The 15825-nt window shown below is 42.0% G+C and overlaps 1 pseudogene; it reads left to right on the top strand.

Moving 5' to 3' along the window:
* Window positions 1-1662: 1662 nt before the first annotated feature.
* LOC101339536 (mitochondrial import inner membrane translocase subunit Tim29 pseudogene) overlaps window positions 1663-15825 on the top strand; it is a 76538-nt pseudogene continuing 62375 nt past the window's right edge.

Genomic DNA, 15825 nt, shown 5'->3' with positions numbered 1-15825 from the left:
CAGGTGAGTGACACTAACTTCAGGGATGCTGATGGCACACCCAGTGCCCTCTGTCTGCAGCAACATCCCATTCTCCTTTTAAAATAATTACTTATTTTTATTCAGGAGCCATTTAGTTTCACTAATCTAACATGGGTACTTGAAAGAATATTGGGTACTTGAAAGAATAGTGTGTATGTTCTGGGGATTTAGGACATATCAGTTAGGAGTTTTTCAGTTGTTGAGTGACAGAAAACACAACTCAATCTACTGAACAAAAAATAATAATTTTTAAAAACATTCTTATAGTTAAAAAATTGAGATTACTGCCTTCAGGCATGGCTTGATCCAGTGGTTCAAACAATGTCATTAAGACTCAGTTGATTCCACTTTCCTCTGTGCTGGCTTTATTCTCAGGCAGATTTTCTCATGTGCTGGTCGTGGGCAACTCCAGGCTCACTCTTCAAAGCTCCAAGCCCTGCAGAAAGAGAGAGCTTCTTTTCTCCAAGCAGCTTAAAAAACATTCCCAGGCCTGACTCTCATTGGCCCAAATTGAGTAACACGCCTATCTCTGAACCAGTCACTGGGGCTAGAGGAATGTGATTATTTGATTGGCCAGATCAAAACACAGGCTGAGGGTGGAGTCAACCCCACCCAGACTACCACTGGCTGAGGATACGGGAGGGACAGTTATCCTGGAGGAAAATTGAGATAGTTTGTCGGAGAGGTGATCCGATGAAAGAAACAAAAGATATCCACCAAACTTGGCTAGCTTTTGGAGAGGAAGCTGAGAATATAAGGAACCCTGGGATGGGTGGTAAGGCTGGGGAAAGGTGGGGGGGAAGTTTCCCTGAATTGTTTGTGGTTCATTCAGGAAAACATGTGGGTCATTTTAATTCAAAAGAATTAACCAGAGTTAGCAATTTCCTGTACTGGTCCTCTGAAAAACGACACCAGCCCAACACCAGGCGCTAGGCATTCGATTCCTGCTGCTAGCACGCTGACAAATTGCCAATATACATGCAGCGAGTGTTGTTAAGTACTTCGCATATTTATGCTGACTTCACGGGAGCAATAGATTCCGTGGCGGAGACACTCTTGCATATTTATTGGAAAGGTGCTTTGCGTGGCGTGCTGTGCTTTGCCTTCTGACCTCTCCGTCTCTATTTCCAAGCTTCGTTTAAGTATTGATTTGAATAAAGTCATAATTGCAACAGAAGCCTTTGTAACTTAACTGGAAGTGATCCACTCCACAGTGTACAATGTACCATTTTATGTCATTCCAGATTGTTCTTAACTCTCTGTCGTCTCTGGGTAACTGATAATATTCTGGATTGCTTGGCTTTCTCCCTTTGCAGATGCCAGATGGAATGATGCAGATTAAGAGGGCAAGAATAATCAGGGTTTACAGCGGGGGAGACGGTGACCCCACACGCTGCACTGGACCCAGATTCGCCTGTGGAATTGTAAGCCCTTCCAAACAGCTCCCCCAGTTCAGTGAGAAAGACCTTGGGATCGTTCTTGTCCTCAGTTTCTCCTGTTGGAGAGAAAAGGGGTGGAGGAGTGGATATAGGAGACAAGCCAGAGTCCAGCTGTGTGAAAACCTATGTCAGTTTCAGAGTTTCCCACAGGGCTTGAAATAAACAGCATTTGGAGGTGAGTCACCAGCCAGCAGCCCCAGAGATGGGTCTCCTGATGGATTCATCCTCCACCAAACAAAGATGCACACTGTTCTACGGTTCTAAAGATGACAGGCCATTCGTGGGGCAAGAGTCTGGGCATGTGCCCCCAGGCCTGGAAAACCTGTTCCCCCCCGACGTCGGCCCCCTCATGACCAACCTCACGGGCTGTGAGAAGCTGGGCAGCATGGAATCTCAGTGTGAGGGTCACTGGCATACAGAGAGACAGAAGCCACAATCCCGGTCCTCTTCAGAGGAATGGGAACCTGGGATCCTTCAGTATTCCCAGTGGGCAGGCGCGGATAGCAGGGGATGGCAGATAGGCCAGGAGTGACAAGCAGGACAATGAAGAAAGAAAAGAGGCTTGCTTTCTGCTTGGAAGTATGCAGTGTTTCCTAGATAGTTCAAGCCACTAAAGGAACAAACAAACAAACAAAAAGGTTAGCTACCTAGATGGGTTTCTGTATAAACTTCTCCCCAGCCCCCCAAATGTTCACCTCTGAGGGTGTTTCCTTCTCCGAGCATTTCTGCTCTTCACGGGCTACATACTCATTTTGCCAGCAAACTGGGCTTCCCTGAGACCAGGTACGGATGCTGCTGGAATCTGCACCTCCTTCCTCCTCCCCCTGCCGCAAGATTCAAATTCTGAAGCTTGACAACCAGAAGTCAGGGTTACATGCCCTCCGGGGCGGGAGGGGCTCTTAGACCTGGCCTTGAACAAGAGTAGCAAATAAATATTCATTCAACCTGTTTTCAGGGAGGACACCCTCTTTGTTGGGACCTGGGTTAGGGCAGGGGATGCTCAGGTTTAGATGTCCTCAAAGTGCTCTTGTCTAGTAGAGAAAGTGACAGATGCATCGAGTGCCATGAGAACTGTACACCTCAGTACTATTAGGGGTGCCATTTGTTCAGAAGAGGACAGTGGCAGCAGGGGTCCAAGGAAGAGGTGGGCCTGAGTTGGAAGTGCTGGCAGAACAGGTATGAACTAAGCCTTGAGCCACTTGACAAATGAAGATGCTGCGCCAGGAACTGGTCCCAGTGGTTTGCATCCATGAAATCATTTCATCTCTGTAAGCCTATGACCCAGGCCCAGTGATTATCCCAGATGAGGACACTGAGAGACAAGGCCAGTGTAACAGATCAGGACCCTATGGGGCCTTCCCAGGACAGGCCCTCCCCCATATTCTCTGCTTTAGCTCCTCTCTGAAGTATCAAGATAATAGTATCCGATCCATATTTCCTGAGTTTTTTACAGACGCTAAAACCCCCACCAACAGGAAGATGTTTATTACTTGATGACCCCCAGGCCCCCAGGCCTCCTGGAGCCTAAGGATTGATAATGTTACCCCCTGTGACACTGCCCTGATACCTCACCGTCAACCAATCAGAGAATCATGAAGGAGTTGATCACGTATGCAGCCTCAACTCCCTTCCCTCACCTGGTCTTTAAAAATGTTTTGCTGAAACCCATTGGAGAGTTCAGGTGTTTTGAGCACTAGCTGCCTGGACTCCTTGCTTGGCCCTGCAATAAACGCTGCACTTCCCTTCCCCACAGCCCGGTGTGGGTAGACTGGCTTTACTGCACGCGGGTGAGCAGACCCAAGTTTGGTTCAGCAACACTAGGGCAGGGGGAGGTCCTGCAGTGAGTACCTCTTTACATTTTACACCCCAGGCACCTTTCCCCACTCTAGTCCTAGCCCTGCACCAAGAGGTTAAATAACTTGCTGACACGGCTGGTAGGTGGCTGAGCCAGGATTTGGATCAAGGCAGTCTGACCTGAGTCTGAGCACACAACCAAGTCCCTGCCCCTCCACAAGTGCTTACGAGCTCCTACTAGGAGCCAGGCACTGCTGTCAGCACTGGGTACAACGGTGGAAAAACAGATGCTGTTCCTGTCTACAATGTGGTGAGAGAAACTGTGTGTGTAAAACTATAGCTATGACACACACACTGCAAAGGAGAGGTCCATGGTGCTATGAGGATAATAAGGGGTATCTGAATCAGTCCAGGTAAGGGCAGGGGAAAACTGAGCTGAGAGCAAAGCCTGGGTAGGAATTAATTAGATGTAGAAAGGAGAAGAGTGTTTCAGGGAAAGGGAATAGCGTGTGCAAAGTCCCTGGGGCAGGATGGAGCATAAGCCACCCCCCCCCCCCACCAACCCTGGCTGGAATAAAGAGAGTGACCTAGTGGGTAGTTACCTGAAGAGGTGGGCCATGCAAGGCCTTGGAGTTTGGTGTTTATCCTGAGGGTGATGGGGATAGGCTGGCAGAATTTCCAGGAAACAAACAAACAAACAAATGGACACAGAGCCCATGTATTTGGGAATCTGTAAAGGTAGTTTGTCGTGTGTCTGGAACAGAGCAGGTTCCTGAGATGAGGCCAGAGGTGGAGGTTTTGGAGGGGCAAGGGTGCTAGGGGAGGGCGTACTCTACCTGTAGGCTTGGGGAACTCACCAAGAAAGTGGGACAGGGAGGGATTTGACCAAATTTGCAACAGAGTGAAGAAGAGTGGAAGAAGAGGGACCAGAGTCAGGGAGATGGGTAAGGAAGATGTTCCAAAAGTGAAAGGAAGAGTTGGGGAGAGACTGTCCTAAGGCAGAAACTAAGGCTGTGGATCAGTCACTGGTGACATTAAGGGGGAACAACAGCCAAGATGTGGCCACCAGCTGGAGGTGGAAGATAAGGATGACCACAGAGATAGCTCTCCGAGCTTTTCTAGCTGGGCCATCCTGCTGAGTATTGTTGGTATCCCATTGTGGCTTTAATCTATATTTCCCTGATGAGTAATAATACTGAGCACCTTTTCATATGCTTACTGGTTATTCATATGTCTTCTCTTATGAAGTTCCAGCTCAAGTCTTTTGGCCACTTTTTGGTTTGTTTCTGTTTTGTTTTGCCAATTTAAAATTGTATTGTATTTTTCGTTATTGTTTCATAGGAGTTCTTTATATATTATGGATATGAATATATGTTTTGTGAATATTTTCTCCCAGTCTGTGTTTGTTTTAATTTTCACAACAGTTTCTTTCAATGAGAAGAGGTTTACATTTTGATTCAAGTTCAATTTATCAAATCTTCTGTTTTATGGTTAGTTCTTCTTGCATCCCATCTAACAAATCTTGGCCGACCCCAAGGTCATAAAGATAGTCTCCTATGTTTTCTTTAAGAAGCCTTACGGTTTCAACTTTCATATTGTGGGCATGGCCTGTGCTGATATCCTGGGAGTGGTGAGAGGGTAAGTGATATGAAAGCTTTGGGATGGTTTTTCTCTTGTAGAATGCCAGTTCACATCCTGGTTCCATCCACCATAGAGCCAAGGACCTGGTTTCCACTTACTTTCAGATTCCTGCCATTAGTAATCCATTCAGCAATGATGTAAGCACCGTGCCCCTCCAGTCCTGACTTCCGGAGGGAAGAAACAGACCCTGCTTCCCAGGGACAAAATGTGCATGCATTTTTGGTTTATGTTTAATCACTTCTGGCTCAGAGTGTGGTGCTGGTGAAATCTTACTTGCTCCGTCTTTATAAAATATTTAGTCTTTTAATTATATGAACTGCCAAGATTCGGGGGCAGGCTTTAGTCATTTCCCAACTGAGCTCTCAGCACAATCTCTCTGATGGCCTCTTCCGAGCATCTATCACATGTTTGCAATATCTCCAAACTCATGAATCATATTTAAATGCTTTCCATATCCCATAATTCTCCTTTTACTGCTCTATTCAGTTAATTACACTTGCTCCCTATTCATCTGAGACATGCAGTTTGGGGCTGGGATTTGAAGAGAGAAAAAAAAATGAAAACAAACTTCATCATGAAAGTTCCTTCATATTTGGGAGGTTTAATCCAGGTCTGTGTTTCAGCTTGCACTTTGAATTCCTTCTCTAACTACTTCTAAGTAACTCCATCTGCCGCTGGGTTGGTTCCCATCTTTAAACCCACTGGTTGAAATCCCTTTGTACAAGGATCGCCTTCATATTTAATATGTTTCTCACATATCATCATCCTCTCACCCACTCATGTCAACCACAGTCAGGCCATATCGCTCAGTTTCTACAAAGAACTGAGTACATAAAAATGTGCACCAGCACAGCCAACTGGTGAGTAACAATGCTACTTAAAACAACAACAACAACTCAAAATAAAAAGTATTTGCAAATGTGTGTGAATGTGTGTGCAATTGGGGAAAATAAAGGCATGAGTCTAATGCTATTAAAGCTGATGAGACAGAAGCAGAAATATTCACCCAATGCTGGTAATCAGCCCATAAACCTGATATTTCGTTAAACAAATAATGAAATATTTAAATGGAGTATAATCTCTAAAAATATTGAATCACTATGTTGTTCGCTTGAAACTAATGAAATATTGTAAATCAACTAAAATAAGCTGAATTTTAAAAATAAATACTAAAATTAAACTAAGGCGAAAGCTTTATCAGTTTATAGAAATTCCGAGTAGGGATACGAGGCAAAATAATGAAAGCTGATGTCCCTCATAGGGTCTCTGATGCTCAAGTGATCACTCCCTGCTCTCCCTCTGACTCATCTCCCACTACTTTCCCTGCACTCTGCTTTAACCACACTGACCTCCTTTGTTTTCTTCAGATACACTCCAGATACTCCCACCACAGGGCCTTTGCACCTGCAGTTTCCTCGCCTTGGAATGCTCTTCCTGAAGCTAGCTCCCTTACTTCTTTCTGCCTATATTCCAAAAATTGATGAGATCTTCTTGGGCTTTCTTATCTAAAATTTCAACAACCATTACTCCAATGCTTCATTCCCATCCCACTGCCCTAAGGCCTTTCTTTGCCTTAGCACTTGTGACCATTGAGCACAGTATCTTTTTTACATATTTTTTCTTATTTATCATCTTTTCTCTCACTAAAATGAAACTCTGTGAGCAGGGATTTTTGTTTAATTTTGTTCAGTGCCATAGCTACAAATGCGGCCACACAGTTGGTGCTCAGTATATATTAGTTAGACGAACAAGCAAATGAAATCGCAAAAATAGATAATTCTCAATGCAGGGAACAGACTAGTGTGCAGCTGTGGGAGAATCATGAAATGTAAATGTGGAAACCAAAGAATGTCAAAGAAAGCAAAGTTGGTAAGACAAACTGCTGGTTACCAACTCATTGTCCTATCTCTTCTTCCTTTCCGTAGAAAATCTGAGGGGAAAGACAGCATAACAGCCAATGAAAATCTCCATTCCCCAGCCTCCCTTGCAGATAGGATCAGTCTCATGACTAAGTTCTAGAAACAAAAAGTAAGTGGATACTGTTGGGTGGAGTTTCTCAGATACTTCTTAAAAACTTACTGACTCAACTGGTAGGGGCTCTCTTGCCTTCCCCTCTTTCTCCTCCTTCTTTCATAAAACATAGATGTGATGGTTGGAGCAGCAGAGGCCATTATGTGATGCTGGCAAACTTGAGCATGGACATAGCATGCTAGAGATGGCCAAATACATGGGGTAGAGAAGCTTGGGCATGAATTGTCACTGCTGCTTCAACACTGGGCTGTCTTCCTCAGGACTTCATTTTATGGGAGAAAAATGAATGCCTGTCTGGTCCAACTTATTGTATTTGAGGGTCTGTATTACTAGTAGTTGAAAGATATTACTAAGTCAAACTATTGGGCAAAATCAAAATGCTTTGGTTTTGTTGAACATTCTGTAGTCACCATGGAAAAATGTCTGTCTATGTTGGCCATGATTTAACAAACCACACTGTTACCTGATCATGAAGCATCTTCTACTCTGATGCCTCACTATTATAACATCCTCTTTCAAAGCCAACCTACTGCAATGGAGTTACACCTAATTCACCCTAGTTTCAAAAACAAGTTATCATACAAACTTGCACTTGTGTTGAAAATGGCAGCACCCTACAATCATCAGAGATGACTCTGAAGTAGCTCTCATTTCCCAAGGCAAGGACTTGATCAAAGGGAGCTTGAATCAAATCATACTAATAGCTCCTTAAGGTGGTTTGAATATTTGAAAGTTAGCCACTTTCTTCCAAATTCAGAAGTTTTGGACTATGCTTTTTTAGAGAAAACCAAACTTACTTGTTTAGTATCCACCTTTTACACATATTTCAGGGAACTGCTCTTTCCCCATCCACTACATATGCATTGTTAGGTGAATATCACAGTCTTAGTAAAATGTAACAGATGATTGGTCCAAGCTGGAGCATCTGACCCAGTGCGGGCCAGTCAGAGCTCTTCTCTAGGATTTTGGAAGTGGAACCAAGATTGGCAGAAACTGAACACGTGTAAACCTGGGAGCTCTTGCTAGTCATGTTTCACCACTCAGAATGAGAAACAGAGAAATCCACAATGCAGACAAAGAAGATATTGAAGCAGAAAGACATAAAGTGTGTGTGTGTGTGTGTGTGTGTGTGTGTGTGTGTGTGTGTGTGTGTGTGAGAGAGAGAGAGAGAGAGACAGAGAGAGAGACAGAGAGACAGAGAGAGATTGGGTGGGGATGGGAGAAAGAAGGGAGGGAGGAAAAAACTAATAAACCAACAAACTTCCTTGGTTCCCCCCCAGGGCAATTTGGATGCCCAGTCCCAGCCCATTCCCGGCTCTTGATTTTCTTGACTTTTACTAAATTCCTGAGGCTTCCTCTAATAATTCACTCTTTTTCACATAAACTCGCTGAAGTCCATTTCTGTAACTTGTAACCAAAACTTAACTACCGCATAAAGCTCCAAATACTCTTTCAGAATTTGAGGAACAGTTGGTGATTTGTGTGTAGTTTCTTAAATGACACTTTTAAGACCTGTATGGTTTAACTTTTATATTTAGGTGTTGATCCATTTTGAGTTAATTTTCCTATGTGGAATGAAGTGAGGGTTCAACTTCATTCTTTTGTAGGTAGATATCCAATTGTCTCAGCGTCATTTGTTGAAGAGACTACTCTTTCCCCATTGAATGGTCTTGGCCCCCTTGTCAAAGATCAGTTAGCTGTAGATGTAATTGAGACCCTTTCTTGCCTTGGCTCTGGTGACTTTAAGCTCACTCTGGTCTCTCTATCTCCTTTGCAGGCTCAACATCTCCCCAGCCATAAAGGCTCAGTCCTATGCATATTTCCCTTATCATGTCATGCTTGCTCCCTGCGTAATGTCTGGCTTTAATTACCATCCATTTGCAGGTGATTCATAAATGTGGATTTTTTTGCTCAGCCCTTTCCGCCGAGCTTCAAACCTGCACATCTGCTAACCTGCATGTGTCTACTTAGATGTCACAAAGTCATCCCAAAGTTCACACGTCCAGAACCAAAGTATGGATCTTTCTCCCCCAAAGCTGGTTTTCCTCTGACCTTCCTTGTCTTAGTGAATGGCACCATCTGTTCTCCTGTTATGAAAGCCAAGAACCTTCTCCCTAACCTCCCATGACTGATCTACCAGCAAAGCCTGTGAATCTTATCTATCTCCCAAATCCATCTAGTTCTCTCCCTCTCCACCAGCACCACAGAATATTTGAGGCCTATGTGGAAAAAAAAAAAAAAACATTATTGAGGAACACAATTTTTTTAAACAAATGAAGTGACAAATCATGTCCATGGATGGGAAAGTTAATATTGCATAGATGTCACTTCCCAATTAGAGGTTTAATTCAGTTCCAATCAAATTAATTATTCATTTGCACGATCAAAAATGTTTATTTGTTAAGTACTAAGTGTTTATTGGTAAGCACCAAATGACAGGGGAATTTAAAAATTCATCTGCAAATTAAATGGGCAAGACTATGGAAGAAGTTGTGAAAAAGAAGAATAATAAACTGACAAATATGAAAACATATTATAAAACTACAATTATTAAACCAGTATGTTGTCAATGTAAGAACAGACAAAGAAATCAATGGAACAGGACACAGAATTTTAGAATTTCAAATTTTCAAGAAAAAGGAATGCAATCAGCAGTTTTAGAAAAATTGGTTTTCTAGTTAGAGAAATAAAATGTGTTTCCTATCTTATACTATATAAATTCTGAATCAATATAGAGTTACATAAAAAAATGAAAGGATAAGTATCTGAGTAGGATATGAAATAGGTATATTTTTAGGGTAGAAAAGACATTTCTAAGCATAAATGCAAATGAAAATACCACAAAGGACATGAGTGGTGAGCTTGAATGCATAAAAATGGAAAAAAAATGATATTTTAAATGTAATTAAAATAAAAATGTAGATATCGAATTACAGAATACAAAATATATACAAAGGGTTAATATATTTAAACTCTAAAGATGATTTACAAGTCAGTAAGCAAAAATGAAAACCCTAGTAAACAAATGGATAAAAAATGCAAACAGCTGAGTCACAAGAGAAGAAATACCAACAACTGATAAACTAATGATAGGTGTTTAACATCACTAATAATTTTTAAAATACAAATCAAAACAATGACTACTCCCCTCATCAAATTCAAAGAGTCAGGTAAAAGGAAAAATTATAATAGACACATTACTACACTGCTGGTGATAATTTAAATGAATGCACTGTTACTGGAGGTTAATTTGGCAAAATGTATCAGTAGTCTTGAATATGTTCTCTGCTTTGAACTAGTAACTCCACTTCTAGGAATTTTCTCCAGCCTAAGAAAATGATCTGAGATGTACCCAAATGTGTCTAGATAAAGCTGTTTATTACAGTGGTTCCTTTAATAGAGGCCACAAGTTGAAAACAGCAAGCAGGTTTTAAAATGTCTAAATGCATTAGGTATGCATATATGATGGAATACTCTGAAGGCACTGAATACACTGTTTTAAAAGAATATTTAATGAAATGGAGAAAAAGAGTTAGAAAAGTATACAGGATTAAAGTGTGGGAAGGAATACAACAAAATGTCATCAATATTTTTTCCTGGAAGGTAAGATTACAGGTGACTTGTATTTACTTGCTATCCATTTTAGCATGGTTTTAGTTTTCTAAAAATTTATGTTTGTTTATTAAAAAAACTTTTTTTTAACATAAATGCCTTATCATTGTAAATTACTCAAGTAATGAGTTAATATATGGAGTCCTCTTTTCCCTACAATCCCTACGTGCTTCCCCAGGAGTAATTACTATTAAAGGTTGGTATATATACTTCCAGACATTTTTCTATATATTTACATACATAAAAGTAGATGGTAACTAATTTTACAAAGAGAAAAATGAAGTTACTTAATACAAGCAAGACAAAACAAAAAGAATTGGCTGCATATTTTAGTAAATTATCCAATAATTAAAACTTAAAGAATGAAGACTTCCTTGATTTCGGAGTAAAATCATTCACTTCAATTTTTAAATGCCCAGGGGGGAAAAAACAATGTCTGGGAACAATTTTAAAAGTTGGGGTGGTGGGCAAGTTCCGTTAAATTAGCTTATATAAAACAGAAGCAGACTATCTCCTGCCCCTTCTTTTTTTTTATGTTAGAAAATGTTAAACCAGTCCCTGATCTTTCACTAACATTTTTAAGTGAGTGCATTTTTGGAGAGGAAAAGTCATGTGTGAAATACAAATAAATACAAGGGGAAAGACCCCCAGCACAATAGGAGGGCAGAACAATCCACGTGGAATGTCCCTGTCGCCCAGCCAGCTCCCTTCTGCTCCCTCCATGCTGGCGGTGGGCAGCAAGGTGAGGGTGAGGATATTAAACGGTTCTAATCCCATTCTGCTTTATGACTAGCTCAAGAAATGACCTCTAGCGAGATCTGGCCCTTGTTCTATCCAGCAAGTAGATTTTTCTTACAGAAAATAAATTAAAAAGGTGTGACCTTGCTGAAGGCTGGCTGAGAAAATGAGGTACATCTTGTCACGGCCAGAGGAACCTATTTGTTCAATTTGAAAGGCTGCCGCTTTGCTCCGATTAGAAGTTAAGATAAAGGCTGGGGATGAAAAGAGGAGAAACATTTCTAAGCGAGGAAATTAAAGAGCTACATTGGAGACCCTTTCAGCACTACAGTTGGCTTTTTGTGTGGGGTTTATCAGGTCCTATCAGCCACACCTTGTCCCTGTGCTCCAAGCTGTCTCTCCTCCGAGCACACAAAAGCCTGCCATGTAGGGAGCCCCTGAGAAGCCCTCTCCCCGACAGGTATCCGCAGCACTAACGCCCTCCACTGCACGCCGCAGCAGCAGAAAGTGACCCACCTAAATTTTCTTCACTGAATGTAAAAAGACTCAAAGTCATTTCATTGCTTGCACTGAAGGGACCCAGTCAGGAAGCTTCTTACCTTCCCCGCCAATAAATGTATCACATCTAGGAGAATGTCCCCAAATTTACTCAAATAAATGGGCATTGAAATGCCCATAAAAGTTTCAAGCCAACGAAAATTTCCACCCAAAGCCCCTGAAGCGAAGAAACCTTCTTTCAACTTCTCTCTTCGTTTTATAGACATTTTTTATGCTCCAGAATCTCTTTCAACTTTTAAAGTAACAGCTCATACAGGAAAAGAAGCAAGAAAAAACGCTGGGCTTTTCCACGTGCTCTAAATTTACATCCAACATCCATTCCCTGGTTCTCTTGGCCTACTGAGGGTCCAAAGGATGTCTGGAGAGGCCAGACTTCTCCACCTAGAATTCACTCACCTTGATCATCTGAGACCAATTCACCTTTCTAGCTTTATCACCCTTTATTCCTTCCCACACTCCAGTCTCAAATATACTTTCCTCTTCCTACGTCTGTATCTTTGCTTGAGCTCTTGGTGCTTCTGGAATTTCTTTCCTCGCTGTATATTTTTTTCCAGTGCCAGCTATCTACATGGTCGTGTGTCTTTATTTGCAGACCATCTACCTGTTTGGGGAGTGTGTCAGTTTGCCAAGCTTACCAAAACAAAGTACCACAGATCGGGTGGCTTACACAACAGAAATGTACTTCCTCACAGTTCTGGAGGTTGGAAGTCCAAGATCAAGGTATCAGGCCTGACGGGGACACTGGAAAAAACAAACACCAGACTGCCACCTTGATCCAACAAGTGCCTGGCATGTTGTAAAAATTCAAAAATGGAACAGTAGGGAGTTCCCGGTGGTCCAGTGGTTAGGATTCGCGCTTTCACTGCTGTGGCCCGGGTTCAATCCCTGGTCTAGAGACTGAGGTCCCGCCAGCCGAGTGGTATGGCCAAAAAAAAAAAAAAGAAAAAAAAAAAAGGAAAACAAAGGAAACCATAGCATAAGAGGCCAGAGAACAAGAAAGGGCATTAAGAAGGATGAGAAGGATGTTACCCACATCAAGAAGCTAGAGGCTCACTCCCTGGTAAAAAGGGGTGCAGGAGTGGCTCACCTACCCAGTCCTTATGATGACAATGTGGTGGCCGGGGTCCCTTGGGAGACCTGGTCGTCGGCTGAAGCTGGCCTCGAGCTCCCATCGAGGCAAACGCACCATGAAGCCCGTGAGTTGTCACGGCTCACTTCTCTACCTCCGTGACCCGTGGCTGCACGCACTGCTTCTCCACATCACCAAGAACAGGAGGCTAAGCCAGAGCCCTCACCAAGCCTTGTGGGAGTTTAGAAGTTCGAGGGGCTCAGGGGCAGATAGGGGGGTCAGTCATCACGTCACCCACAGCCTCTCACTAGCTCCACGGCTCTACTTCCCCGCAGCCCTCCTCAGGCTACACTCCCCCCCCACCAAATCTTACCCAGAGCCCCTCCGCCTCCTTCAAGGGCCCTCCAGAGCCTCAATTTCTAGCCCAAGCACTTCAAGTGTTTTCACTACAAGGAAAATAGAGGTGAGATCTGGTGAACAACAACTTCTCCATTTCTTTATCTGGGGACTACGTGAGAATGCCTGGTCTACAGAGAACAAAGTGGAGGTGGGACGGGTGTGCGTTATAAGGAATCTCTGAGTCAAGTCCTCTAGCTGGATTTGTCCTTCACTCTGTTTCTTTAGATGCCACCACACAGGAGGGAGACTTTGCTTTTTGGTTTGAGTCGGACCTTCTACTGCTGGGGTTTTGGGGTACCACGACCCAAAATGAGAGGTTCAGAAGGTAGATCCAACACTCTCTTGCCCCCCCACCCCGGCAAAACACCTCACCTATGACCCACTTCTCCCTTCAGGATCACGTCTCTAAGGTGACAGTGGGGCTCACCCTGACCCACCCAGAGCTGACACTCATTCAACACGTGGTTGGGCCTTAAACAGAACATTGCAGGTACTTTCACAGTCTGTCTTGGCCCATCAAAATGTGAACCAGATTTATTCATCTTGATAATGGAGTCAATACGCTAACACTTCATCAGCTACACTCACACAGAGAACTTCTCTGAGCAAAGGAGGGAGATTTCTTTGCATTGATCTAAAGAGTGATTCAAAGGCAGCTGACTTCTGTTTTCTATTTTCAGTATCCCTTGTTGAAATCACGTTGTAAGTGACCAAAAACCTTGTAGAGGGAAGAATGATGAAGTGAAAGAAGGGAAAAGCTAGGGAGACACAGGCAGGAAGCTCCCTCTTTTTGAGGACCTACTATGTGACAGGTACTAAGGTAACTGGTCCCTAGAATGAAAGAAGCTCCTAGAAAATGTGTTGACTGCCTTTTTCCATCTGAGTTTTCATTAAGTGATTTTTTCAGTTCTATAACTTTGGTTTGCTCTAAAAGGACCTTTGCAACAGTTTCTGTCACGCTTCTTCTTTCTTAAGCTTTCTTTTGAGACCTAATTTTGTATGTTCTAATTGCAAACTCCAGTTCAAGTTCCTAAAACACTCTCTTATAATTATCACCTAACAAATGCAGTGATTCCACAAAGCCCAAACGTGTCTCATTAATTCTCACAACTAAAATACTTTCATTTTTCTTGGACTCTAAGCAAAACGGACCATAAGCAAAGTGTTTGCTAAAATGACAGGTGGAATTCCATCCAATTAAGACATAAATATTTTTCCAGAGGCTAAGCTCACTGCAAAATAATAATCTTCACTCAACACATCTTTACATGTCTTTGGCAAAACACCTGTCTAAAACTGTTAACACTAAATATTTTGGGAGCTCTGTACTTCAAAGACGTCCCTGAAAACGTCAAGCATTGTTAAAATGTTGAAGTAATTTTGGTTAAATGCTTCTGTGACAACTGTCTGGCTTGATTTGTTTTAGCTGAATACATTCTGAATATTGCTTGGAAACTGTGAATTGGTCATTTGCCAAAAGATGAGACTTGGGCTGAAGTCAAAAGAATTACATGCATCAAAGAAATGAAAAAAATGGGGGGAATCTTTGGGTATCTTCAAAATGCAATTTATCTTCTGGGCTGGAAGCTTCAAAAGAACATTCTTACCTATTGATAGCATTTGCAGTAAAACTACGTGTATACAGTAGAAGTCATTCTGATTCTTTTTTTAAATTAACTTTTATTGGAGTATAGTTGATTTACAATGTTGTGTTAGTTTCTGCTGTACAGCAAAGTGAATCAGATATGCATATACATATATCCATTCTTTTTTAGATTCTTTTCCCATATAGGTCATTAAAGAGTATTGAGTAGAGTTCCCCGTGCTGTACAGTAGGTCCCTTATTAGTTATCTATTTTATATATAGTTGTGTGTATATGATTCTTGACCAAATTCATACATATAGAGTCACACCTATAGCTCCTCATGCAGAGAATAAAAAGCGTATTTTAAAGTACCTTGACAAAATCAGTGATTAAGCAATACAAAATTGAGATGTTTGCCTAGGAACTTTTAGTTTGTTGGTTACCATACTTAGAGTTCTTGGAATCACAGAAGAAATATTAAAAGTAGTAAAAACATCAGTGAACATCTAGTCCAACAATCTAGCCCTTCTGCCCCTACTCCCTCCATTTTTGGATAGGTAAATTGAGGCTCAAAGACCTAAAGCCAACCACAGTTGGTTAACAGAAGTGCTTACTGCAAAGAGCTTAAAAGTTTGAACTGATGGGTACGGGTAGTTAGGGAGACATTTATGAAACATATCAACATACGGTAAAAGTGGAATAAAAATGTTGAAAAGGTATACTGAGGTCAGTAAGAAGAACTAAGGTTAACTGGGTAATTATTAATTAATTGGGCCAGGCATTGTGATAAGCACTTTACATACATCATCTCATTTAATTCTTGCATAAGAATGCCCACTTGTCACATGCCACCTCCTAGATGTGTGAAGATGTGGGCTCCTGTCTGGTCATATGAATTAAGAGTAGGAAATGGGTGGTTCCCATTGAGGAAAATCTG

The sequence above is a fragment of the Tursiops truncatus genome, chromosome 19, assembly GCF_011762595.2.
Source record: "Tursiops truncatus isolate mTurTru1 chromosome 19, mTurTru1.mat.Y, whole genome shotgun sequence".
Classification (NCBI taxonomy): domain Eukaryota; kingdom Metazoa; phylum Chordata; class Mammalia; order Artiodactyla; family Delphinidae; genus Tursiops; species Tursiops truncatus.
Note: the sequence above shows the minus strand (reverse complement) of the source record. Positions and strands in the feature narration are given on the sequence as shown.